The following is a 12,977-nucleotide window of genomic DNA, read 5'->3' on the forward strand; positions in this document are numbered from 1 at the left end:
TCACGGGCGGTCGTATATGGTCTCTTTTAGGGGTTTAACTAGAAACCACGACTCACGCAAGCCGAGATAAGCGCATTCCGCCGAGAAGACCCTAAAACTAGGAATTGCGAGATACACGAAAATGTTCTTCTGTCGCCTGTGAAAAAAATGAACACTAGCAAAGAGAGGGCGACACACGAACGTTCCATTTAACATTCTCCGCGTCAAACGCCGACGAAATGTCCAACCATCGCTCGTACGTTTTCGCCAATTTCGCAAGTTGTTCTCTCTCTCGCGTTCGACCATCGGATCCCGCTCCGAAACGTTCGACTTTTCGGCGTTTAACAGTTTTTCGTTTTATCTAGTCGAACGACGAGCGGGGCCGAAAAAAAATTTAACAATGAAGAGAAAACCTTTTGCTGCTAAAGGCAAACGCAAGCAGTCTTTAGTTATATAAACGACCCTCAGCCAGGCGTGGTCCAGGGATTGTATCCGTGGACCGCAATGTGCGTTCGAAATGTCGATGTTCATGTGTCCTGCAGTTCACACGTTGACGCGCAATTAGCTGCGTTCTTCATCGACCCACGAGCCAAGTGATCCACCGTTCAGGGTAATCGTATAAAAATTTTTGTTCAAATTTAACAACTCAGCGTCTGAAAACCAGTATGTACGTGATTTAACCTGGTTTATAAATTCGTTCGATTGTCCATAGAATACTAACTCCAATCCAAGCGCAAGATCGAGTATCGGTATTCGGACGTCGTCCCGTCATAGCTCTGTTCACAGATTTACCCAAGCTGATTGATTAAGACGACACGATAACGTCCATGGACGGGTAAAGGTCCGTATTAAAACTAAAGAACCGCCGATGAAACAACGCTCTGTGGCGCATTTCTCTTCGTGCGGCGAGTTTTCAGTCCGTTCCGGGTGGTAAAGTCATTCAAAAACCGTGGAAAATACGAAACGCGCTGTCGCGCGTAACACAGAGTCTCCTGTTCACTGATTACATATATTGGACGTCTTGGCGGTATCGCGAGATTCGATACAGACTCCATGGCCGGCGTCAGATCGGTCTACCAACGAAGGAGACTACGCTATCGTTTTCGCTTCTCAGCCGGTCCGTAAGCGATACGTTACCATATCGTCCGTCGTAAGCAGGCGGACTCTCGTGAAGCTGCGACTTCGTTCGTCGAAGCGGTTTCGTGGTTCGATTTCCATCGGTTACCCAGACACCCCCCGCGTGAAAGCCTCCGTGTCACAACTCTAAATTTCGTTTCTCGTTTAACACGAAATAGAGAGAGGCTAAAAGGGGGTGTTCCCTTTGTCCAAAGACAAAAATTATAGAGAGAAAGAAAATAAAATGAGAGTCTCTCACGAAGCGGGCGAAAAAAAAAAACAAGAAATTTAACCATTTTTTTTCGCAAACCGATGCATTTCGTTACCAAACGTCCCAAAATATTTCTTTATATTCTCTCTCGTGTTTTCACACGGGTCGACAGAGTGTACGCAACACGAATCAAGAATAAAAATTATAGAAAGGAAAGTCCGATAAGAATATTTCGAGATTCTTATATAACCTTCACCTCTTCTTACTTCTCCGAAATCTCTCGCTTTCCTGGCGCGTATCTTTTTAACAATTTTGATTCTCTCCTCCTTTTAACTCAGACGTCGCAACGAACGGGTACACCATGCATACGATCCATTTTACATAACGAACCTTCTGCCGGTAAAATACGCGACAGATTCATTTATGTATAGATATATTTTTATATGAGAATGTTCGGATTTTCCTTCGTGTTCAAGCTGAACATTCTTGTTACGACGACTTTTTGTATTTATCGGAGGATCGTGCGGTACCCGTTAATAAGAAGTAAACGACGTCCCGGGAGATTCGAAACCTTTCTTATACGCTACGGAAAGAAGAGCCGAGAAAATAGAGAAGAAACTCTCGATTTTCTTTCGTCGGTAAACTTTCGTTCTTCCTATTTACAGCGTTCGACATGAAACGGCGTTGCTCTCTCATTTTTTAACTTTATTTAACGTTAGCGCTTGTTCGTACGAAACGCGTCGGCGGATACGAAATACGGACGGGAGTATCGACGATGAGAACCAAAGCGACCTCCTACACGTAGCCGTAATTATCTCTCCGCATCACGACTGCCGTAACGACGAATTGTCATTTAACATTTTTGGTATCTGTTTTTTTTTTCGTTTGTTTGCTACTACCTTCAAATATTTCTCTTCCTTTCTCTCTCAATCATCTATCGTGGCTCGTTTATACGCATTTTTGTTGTGTACGGCCCATATATTATATTTGTTTATATACGCGAGGAGCTGCACTTTTCATCCTCATTTTTGCGTATCATGTGTTTATAGTCATATACTTTTGGCTGCTTTTCACAGTTTTTGCGTGTATTCATATTGAGAGTCATAGATTTTGTCAAGTTTTTCTTTGGCACGTACTGTATATTATTATCATGTGTTTCGTGTCTTTGCGTATCATGTGTTTTAATGTCAAGAGAGCTCACGTAGTGATAGAGTTTTCTCTCTTTCAAACTTTGTAAGTTTGTTTAAACTTTCGTTAATGATCCTTCCGCAGGTTCACCTACGGAAACCTTGTTACGACTTTTACTTCCTCTAAATAATCAAGTTTGGTCATCTTTCCGGTAACATCGGCAATGCCTAGACGTTGCCGCGCACCAGTCCGAAAACCTCACTAAATCATTCAATCAGTAGCGACGGGCGGTGTGTACAAAAGGCAGGGACGTAATCAACGCGAGCTTATGACTCGCGTTTACTGGGAATTCCTCGTTCATGGGGAATAATTTCAAGCCCCAATCCCTAGCACGAAGGAGGTTCAGCGGGTTACCCGGACCTTTCGGCCAGGGAAAACACGTTGATTCCTTCAGTGTAGCGCGCGTGCGGCCCAGAACATCTAAGGGCATCACAGACCTATTATTGCTCAATCTCGTGCGACTAGAAGCCGCTTGTCCCTCTAAGAAGATTTGTTTGTACGTTGGTAGTAAAAACCACACCGACCGAAGTCGGGGGCCTTCGAGATACCATAATTTACGTCTATTTAACAGGCTAGAGTCTCGTTCGTTATCGGAATTAACCAGACAATTCGCTCCACCGACTAAGAACGGCCATGCACCACCACCCACCGAATCAAGAAAGAGCTATCAATCTGTCAATCCTTCCGGTGTCCGGGGAGATCTCCCGTGTTGAGTCAAATTAAGCCGCAGGCTCCACTCCTGGTGGTGCCCTTCCGTCAATTCCTTTAAGTTTCAGCTTTGCAACCATACTTCCCCCGGAACCCAAAAGCTTTGGTTTCCCGGAAGCTGCCCGCCGAGTCATCGGAGGAACTTCGGCGGATCGCTAGCTGGCATCGTTTATGGTTAGAACTAGGGCGGTATCTGATCGCCTTCGAACCTCTAACTTTCGTTCTTGATTAATGAAAACATTTTTGGCAAATGCTTTCGCTTCTGTCCGTCTTGTGACGATCCAAGAATTTCACCTCTGACGTCGCAATACGAATGCCCCCATCTGTCCCTATTAATCATTACCTCGGGGTTCCGAAAACCAACAAAATAGAACCGAGGTCCTATTCCATTATTCCATGCACAGAATATTCAGGCGAAGATAGCCTGCTTCAAGCACTCTAATTTGTTCAAAGTAAACGTACCGGCCCACCTCGACACTCAGCGAAGAGCACCGCGATGGGATATTTAACTTGGGCCGCAACTCCGAGGAGAAGCTAAACCCATCGGTAGGACGTATCGCATAATGCCAGTTAAACACCGCGAGCGGTGAACCGACACTGCGACACACAGATTCAACTACGAGCTTTCTAACCGCAACAACTTTAATATACGCTATTGGAGCTGGAGTTACCGCGGCTGCTGGCACCAGACTTGCCCTCCAATGGATCCTCGTTAAAGGATTTAAAGTGTACTCATTCCGATTACGGGGCCTCGGATGAGTCCCGTATCGTTATTTTTCGTCACTACCTCCCCGTGCCGGGAGTGGGTAATTTGCGCGCCTGCTGCCTTCCTTGGATGTGGTAGCCGTTTCTCAGGCTCCCTCTCCGGAATCGAACCCTGATTCCCCGTTACCCGTTACAACCATGGTAGGCGTAAAACCTACCATCGACAGTTGATAAGGCAGACATTTGAAAGATCCGTCGTCGGTGCTAGAAGACCGTACGATCAGCACAAAGTTATTCAGAGTCATCATAGCCGACGATGGGAAGACGGATGAACCGTCCGCCACATCGATTGGTTTTGATCTAATAAAAGCATTCCTCCCATCTCTGGGTGGAATTCTGGTTTGCATGTATTAGCTCTAGAATTACCACAGTTATCCAAGTAAATTGTTGTACGATCTAAGAAACCAAAACTGATTTAATGAGCCATTCGCGGTTTCACCTTAATTCGGTATGTACTTAGACATGCATGGCTTAATCTTTGAGACAAGCATATGACTACTGGCAGGATCAACCAGGGAGCTTAAAGAATTATTTCATTTTCTTAAGCCAATTTTATTTAACATCAAATTGGGTCTTTCTACGTTCGACGGCGCCTTTACAATTTAACAACGACCGATCGACGTTAGGACTCACAATTCTCCTCCTCCTTTTCTCTCTCTCTCGTTTCGATTTTATTACGAATCCTCCACACCTCAATGCCGGAGATTCGAAGAAACGCATATCGACGTAGTAATGCCGAAGAATAATATTCTCCGGTTCAAGAAAGTTTTGAAAGCACGTACAACACCGCTTTCCCGCCGGTTGTCGAAACGTAAGAAGCGCGTAAACCGCACACGCTCGGAACGAATTAATCGATCCCCTTTCGGTGTAAGCGCGTAACAAGCACGCTGGACGTTGTGTTCGTTTATTTCAGTTTTTCAGCTTAAACGTTCCCTTTTCGTTTAGGATTATTTTTGTACAACTTTTCGTACACGAACCAATTTGCAGATCTCTTTTTGCCACTTTCCTTTTGTGGTTCGTAATATTATTTATATTACGTGAAGTTATATAAGTCTTTGATATACAATATTTCGTTTAACGACACAACACCGAAATAGCGCGTATAGCGAAGAACGCTGGACAATACGCTATGGCGCGTACAGCGGACATGCTGTTCGTCGAAACGAACCGAAACCGTGTCGATATAAACGTTTCGTTCCTCCACGGGGTCTCTTCTCTTATTTTGTATCGATAAAGCGCGTAAAAATGCAAATCCTTTCGTGCCAGAAAGATTTCTCGTTGAAAAATTTTGGAAGCACGTAACACCGCTTTTCATTTCACGCTTTGCATCGAAACGGTATAAGCACGTAAACCACACACGCTCGTATTGAACCTCCACAATATCGGTGTTCTTTCGCCTTTGTCATAAATACCATTTTTTTGTAATGAACCAATATCAGCTTAAACGTTCCCTTTTTTTATTTGGTTCTTCTCTCATGTGTTTCAGTCATATTAAATTTTTGTTCCTCCAAACACTCTCTATTCTCTCTCCTTTCACTCTCTTTGGTATTTTATTTAAGACACACCGATAAAGGTTAGCGCGTACAGTGGCGTGCTGAACGTACCGTGATAGCGCGTACAACGGACATGCTGTTCGAAAAAAACGAATCGGAGCAAGCACGTACACAGAGAATTTTAGCTCGCGCTGGGCACATCGATTCTTACCAATCCACCCAAATTTTTATTTTCTCTCTCTCAAAATTTCGTGTCAAAGTTACGATACACCATAATAATATTTTTTTTGTACGTATAAGCGAAAACTCGATGTAATATCGAGAAATCACCCGTACCGAAAACTCTTCACTTTGGAAGAAGTTTCCATTTCAGAAACCGTTTTTACGAGTCATAGTTACATATTATTTCGTTTCAATATCTCTGCGCTGTACGTATAGTGAAGCATTTATTTAATATTTTACTTCATCGTACCGAAAAACTCTCCGCGAAGTAGAAGTTTTCTCGCGCATCGAGAAAATATTTAGGCGTTCGAGACGCACAAAACATTAATGGGACGTAATATCATTTCTGAATTTCGGAATAAATATTCCGTTTCACAATTTTTTAGCCTCTCGCCTGAAGGCGTTGTAACGAACAAGTTCGTTCAACACCACTATCTAATTCATTTTTAATATAATTTTATAAAACCTTTTTTGGCCCGTTTCAGGACGGTCGGTTTTCTTCTATCCCTTTTATTTTTAGTAGCCTGTGCCGCTTGAGTCAGTACAACGTACACACCAAAGTGCATACGAGTCACCAGCCTCATGTTAAAGGTTCGTCGCATATGTGCCATTTGGTCTTAGACGCCGACACGCGACAATGCAGTGTGGAGAAAATCCTGCATCGATACCGAGAACACGAACAGTCGAGGCAACACGAAGTTACGCACGAGGAGCGGTGGACTAGTTCTCAACCGAGGTCATAGAATAGCCACGCGCCCGACTCTGTTCCGTCTGGTACGATCGGACCGGACGTCTCCTTATAGGTACCGAACGGTCGGCCGGATGGTCGGCGACGCCGACCGTTACGCACGGGCGCTTACGATGCTAACGCGCGATCCGAACGTGCCAATTCGAAAGTGAGGCAAAACTTAGCGCGAAAAAATCGATTTTTCAAAAAGTTGTCAAACACGCTAAAAAGTATACGGACGATGTTTTAACAATCATTTTACGAAATTTAATGACAAAATTAATCGAAAAAAAATTTTTTTTCTTTTTTTCGCCAAAATAAATATCAAACGAATTTCTAACGTAATAAACGAGTAACAAACAACAATATACGTACAAATATCATACAAGAATCGAGAAAATATTTATATTTTTTCAAAAAATTGAGCAAAAATCACTCCGCATAGTCGGTTCGGTGCCGAGTCCGTGTGACGTCGGGCCTCCGACGTTGACATAGAATATAAGACACGTATGTAGCCATAGAATATAAGATATGAATGTAACCATAGAATATAAGACACGTATGTAGCCATAGAATATAAGATACGTATGTAACCACAGAATATAAGACATGTATGTAACCTTAGCCGTAAGACGTTATTCACGCCATGTTTAACCATAGTTAATCATATAGAGATAGGGAACAATATGTAAGCAAGTAGCGTCGGAACCGCTCGACATTCCTTTCCCACAAGATAAGTCCTTTCCTCGAACTCAATCCCAGAAACATCCTCCCGATAATCCAACTCATAAACATCCTCTAACCAAATTAATCATGATACCCTTATCGACAACAGACCATAACATCCTTTCACGACAACTCCTACATCTCGTCTTACAAATACCCTTCAAGATAAACTAATCAGAATATCCTTATCGACACCTAGCCATAACATCCTCTTACATCAGCCAGAACCTTCTAGAATGATTTCCTTTGTCCTCAACCACTATAAAACCCAGCTCATTCCTTATCACGCAGAGTCAGTTGGCGCCAGTCCGCCCTAGTCTGCATACCGGTAACCTCAGTGCTAGGTAGTCCTGCCTGAGGCCCGTCCAGTCATCCAGTATCACATCAGCCCAGCCTGATTCCTAGGGAGTCGTAAACGACTACCCATTTCGTCGAGCGAGTAAGCATAAGAATATATTATAAAGGAACAATACACATATCTACCTATATACACTTGAGGGTTTATTATTGGAGAATATACAATTATATAATTATACTGTTGTCTTCAATCTTTAATACCTGCACGACTTGAATTATACTATCGCAACCTCCGAGCTTCCGTGATAAATCACGCAAGACGAGCCTAACAGCTACGACGAGGACATAGAAATACTTCAACGTCTCCAACGACAGCTGATTCCACGGGACCCAGGGCCACGACGTAAGCCGGCGAGCTACGCTAACCCAAAAGCTGAGCGAAATAATTAAAAGATACAGTCAGCGAGGCGAGTGAAATAGCATATTATTTCACTGGACACCCCTGGCCGTAACAATGGGGGGTGTCCCACTTGGACGCCGACCGATTGGACGCGTCCCGATTGGACGGTCCCGATTCGACGCGTTCCAATTCGAAGCGGTGCCGATTGGACGCGTCCCAATTCGAAGCTGTTAAATTTGGTTAGGTTATGTTCTATACGCTCTGCTTAGAATTGGAACGCGTCCAATCGGCACCGCCTCGAATTGGAACGCGTCGAATCGGGACCGTCCAATCGGGACGCGTCCAATCGGTCGGCGTCCAAGTGGACATCACTCGAAACGATGACTGATAACCCATTAAAATAATGATCAGACCTGTTAGAGCAGTGTATTCTTAGTACTCCTATATGGTTTTGGCACGTTCGGATTCATAAATGAGGAAGTTATTAATAATAAATCGTTCCGCATAGTCGGTTCGGTGAAACGATGACTGATAACACATTAAAATAATGATCAGACCTGTTACAGTAGTGTATTCTTAGTACTCCTATATGGTTTTGGCACGTTTGGATTCATAAATGAGGAAGTTATTAATAATAAATCGTTCCGTGCAGTCGGTTCGTTGAGCTACCTTTCGTTTTCGCTCTAAGTCCCGTCACCGGTACATTCGACTTCGCTCTAACAAGGGGACATCAGGGTCGACGGAAAACGGATTTTCCTGAAACTTGCACTGTTTAAAGATCACGTATGTAAACATAATTGGGTAAAGTAGTAGCGCGCACTACTCAAGATTTTCCGAGAAAATCGCATTGGAAAATTGTCTTACTCGTTCATAAAGAGTTCGCGTTAACGGATATTCGTACAACAGAATGGCTCAAAGCGTAACGCCAAAGACTGGTGATCGGTGGGTTGGTGGATCGAGGCTCGTTTTAGTAGACATCAATTTTTTTTTCTTTCAATTTATACCTGCTTTAATTTTAAGCATAGCATTTATAAAATCTGCACTAATAAAGAGTTATTTTTATTTTTTAAATAGAAAATACATATTCTTTTATTTGTAGGAATTGAGGAAAAGGTTGAGCATAAAAATAACATTAAATGTTGTATGCGCTGTATTATTACATGTTCCCTTTATTAATTATTCCCTACCATGGCATAAGCTAGGATGATATTCATCATAAAAACATTTAAAACAATAATTCATACGGCACCTTGCGCAGACTATAAACGAAGCATTTGTACAAGCACACGTTTTTTTAAGAACGTCGTTCGGAAAACAAACTTCATTCACATTCATAAATACTTCTCTGTTGTCGCAGAGTTTTGACGCAAACCATGCGTACTGTAACATGTTTTTAAATATTTCGGAGGATAACTGGTGATGTACAATTGAATGAATTTTGATACAGTCTTCCCTTGTATTTATTTCCCGTTTTTGTTGCACTAAATATGAACAATTCTGCAACCGTTTTATTAAATTTTTTATTTGTCTATAAAAATAGACATCACACGGTTGTACAAGGGGAGTACATTTTGGCGGTATGACTTTTATGGTACATGTTGTCATACCCTCGTTATCTTGGAATATTTCGTCATACATTGACGGGTTAGTTTGTCCCCCCCCAAGAGTCTATTAATAAAAGAAATTTTTCATCTTGTACATACGGTTTTAAACAATTATTTAAAAAGTCCTGATATATGGTAGTAGTTAATTTTCCGGATTTTGAACATCTCACAATCACATTTTGAAATTTCGATGAATATTCGTTAACTAATTTCTGAATACGCGGGCCAAAAACGCCAGTTACCTCTTGCAGACAGACAAAAACACAAGGTAGTAATTTTCCTGATAACGTTAGGGCGTACTGCGCTGTGTACGTATGTGAGACTTTGTTCATATTTTGTCTCTGCACAATAACTGTTTTCGATCCTCGGTTAGCGAGGGTTCTGTCAAACGTGGACTGATACTGACAACCTGTTTGATCCGTGTTTATAATAAAATCAAATTTATATTTGGGTATAATTGCACGCACTTGTTTTCGAAAGTTTTCTGCCGAAGCCACTATTTCTTCCATTGTCGCATTTTCACTTTGCGAAACATATTTTGTGATTCTTCGTTGCCGGATACCATGTTTCTTTTTAAACGAAATCACCCATGAATCGGACGCTTTGAAATCAAAATTATCAAATTGACTTGCAGCAGCTAAAGCCCACTGCTGCAAGTTTCTGGTAGTTACTTGCTGGTAATTGTTCCGCGCTTCTTCAAAACGATCATATGTCCATGAATCAATCACGGCATATTTGTCGAATGTGGTCCCACCACTTTTAATATGTGATTCCCACTTTGACAAATCTTCCATGCGTTTTAAGCGGGAGCACCCTTTTTTATGGAGGGTTTTTAAGGTCCAATTTGGATGAGCTTTTGTAATATTCACTACTTCAATTTTATATTCTAATGGTATATACTCCGATTTTGTTTTCTTCTCGTTTGGACAATACTCTTCATCAGATGAACTGGATTGAACTTCAAGCACGTCCTCCTCGTCGAGCTCATCCTTCATGAAGAGTTCGTTACATTCTATAATTTTCATCTCACCTAGCATTTGACAGGTGCGACGGTAAATTTCTTCGCCCATGATAATGGCCTCGTGGTTGATAACTCCTGAAGAACTAGCTGCTACCATGTCGTTTTCAGCAAGAAGATGCTCATAGTACGTTACAGCGTCCTTTAATTGAGATTTTGCCACATCATGGCACACATTTTTTTCCATACACTCCGAATCTTCTGCCGTCGATGGGCCTTGCACATCAACAAAATCTGCGCCTGACATTGTAATTTCACTTCGAAATTGATGCTACGATAGTGTAGGATTTTAAATATAATAAAATATATTTATGAAAATATAATAGCTCCTTTCACAAACGCTTTCTTCTCAACAACGCTATGACTCTGCTCCAATTTTTTAAACAAAACACATGAGGATTATCGCGGAGGAGAAGGCGCTCCCGCGTGGCATGAATCCTCATGTGTTTTGTTTAAAAAATTGGAGCAGAGTCATAGCGTTGTTGAGAAGAAAGCGTTTGTGAAAGGAGCTATTATATTTTCATAAATATATTTTATTATATTTAAAATCCTACACTATCGTAGCATCAATTTCGAAGTGAAATTACAATGTCAGGCGCAGATTTTGTTGATGTGCAAGGCCCATCGACGGCAGAAGATTCGGAGTGTATGGAAAAAAATGTGTGCCATGATGTGGCAAAATCTCAATTAAAGGACGCTGTAACGTACTATGAGCATCTTCTTGCTGAAAACGACATGGTAGCAGCTAGTTCTTCAGGAGTTATCAACCACGAGGCCATTATCATGGGCGAAGAAATTTACCGTCGCACCTGTCAAATGCTAGGTGAGATGAAAATTATAGAATGTAACGAACTCTTCATGAAGGATGAGCTCGACGAGGAGGACGTGCTTGAAGTTCAATCCAGTTCATCTGATGAAGAGTATTGTCCAAACGAGAAGAAAACAAAATCGGAGTATGTACCATTAGAATATAAAATTGAAGTAGTGAATATTACAAAAGCTCATCCAAATTGGACCTTAAAAACCCTCCATAAAAAAGGGTGCTCCCGCTTAAAACGCATGGAAGATTTGTCAAAGTGGGAATCACATATTAAAAGTGGTGGGACCACATTCGACAAATATGCCGTGATTGATTCATGGACATATGATCGTTTTGAAGAAGCGCGGAACAATTACCAGCAAGTAACTACCAGAAACTTGCAGCAGTGGGCTTTAGCTGCTGCAAGTCAATTTGATAATTTTGATTTCAAAGCGTCCGATTCATGGGTGATTTCGTTTAAAAAGAAACATGGTATCCGGCAACGAAGAATCACAAAATATGTTTCGCAAAGTGAAAATGCGACAATGGAAGAAATAGTGGCTTCGGCAGAAAACTTTCGAAAACAAGTGCGTGCAATTATACCCAAATATAAATTTGATTTTATTATAAACACGGATCAAACAGGTTGTCAGTATCAGTCCACGTTTGACAGAACCCTCGCTAACCGAGGATCGAAAACAGTTATTGTGCAGAGACAAAATATGAACAAAGTCTCACATACGTACACAGCGCAGTACGCCCTAACGTTATCAGGAAAATTACTACCTTGTGTTTTTGTCTGTCTGCAAGAGGTAACTGGCGTTTTTGGCCCGCGTATTCAGAAATTAGTTAACGAATATTCATCGAAATTTCAAAATGTGATTGTGAGATGTTCAAAATCCGGAAAATTAACTACTACCATATATCAGGACTTTTTAAATAATTGTTTAAAACCGTATGTACAAGATGAAAAATTTCTTTTATTAATAGACTCTTGGGGGGGGACAAACTAACCCGTCAATGTATGACGAAATATTCCAAGATAACGAGGGTATGACAACATGTACCATAAAAGTCATACCGCCAAAATGTACTCCCCTTGTACAACCGTGTGATGTCTATTTTTATAGACAAATAAAAAATTTAATAAAACGGTTGCAGAATTGTTCATATTTAGTGCAACAAAAACGGGAAATAAATACAAGGGAAGACTGTATCAAAATTCATTCAATTGTACATCACCAGTTATCCTCCGAAATATTTAAAAACATGTTACAGTACGCATGGTTTGCGTCAAAACTCTGCGACAACAGAGAAGTATTTATGAATGTGAATGAAGTTTGTTTTCCGAACGACGTTCTTAAAAAAACGTGTGCTTGTACAAATGCTTCGTTTATAGTCTGCGCAAGGTGCCGTATGAATTATTGTTTTAAATGTTTTTATGATGAATATCATCCTAGCTTATGCCATGGTAGGGAATAATTAATAAAGGGAACATGTAATAATACAGCGCATACAACATTTAATGTTATTTTTATGCTCAACCTTTTCCTCAATTCCTACAAATAAAAGAATATGTATTTTCTATTTAAAAAATAAAAATAACTCTTTATTAGTGCAGATTTTATAAATGCTATGCTTAAAATTAAAGCAGGTATAAATTGAAAGAAAAAAAAATTGATGTCTACTAAAACGAGCCTCGATCCACCAACCCACCGATCACC

At 41.2% G+C, this 12,977-nt stretch overlaps 2 non-coding genes across 2 annotated transcripts; both read right to left on the reverse strand.

Moving 5' to 3' along the window:
- Positions 1-437: 437 nt before the first annotated feature.
- LOC143266169 (5.8S ribosomal RNA) lies at positions 438-592 on the reverse strand. The gene has a single exon (XR_013041248.1). It is a non-coding gene; the product is annotated as a 5.8S ribosomal RNA (ribosomal RNA).
- A 1,969-nt stretch (positions 593-2,561) lies between these two features.
- LOC143266178 (small subunit ribosomal RNA) lies at positions 2,562-4,485 on the reverse strand. Its single transcript, XR_013041253.1, has one exon. It is a non-coding gene; the product is annotated as a small subunit ribosomal RNA (ribosomal RNA).
- Positions 4,486-12,977: the final 8,492 nt, after the last annotated feature.

Source organism: Megachile rotundata, unplaced genomic scaffold, assembly GCF_050947335.1.
Source record: "Megachile rotundata isolate GNS110a unplaced genomic scaffold, iyMegRotu1 scaffold0057, whole genome shotgun sequence".
In the NCBI taxonomy this organism is placed as follows: Eukaryota; Metazoa; Arthropoda; class Insecta; order Hymenoptera; family Megachilidae; genus Megachile; species Megachile rotundata.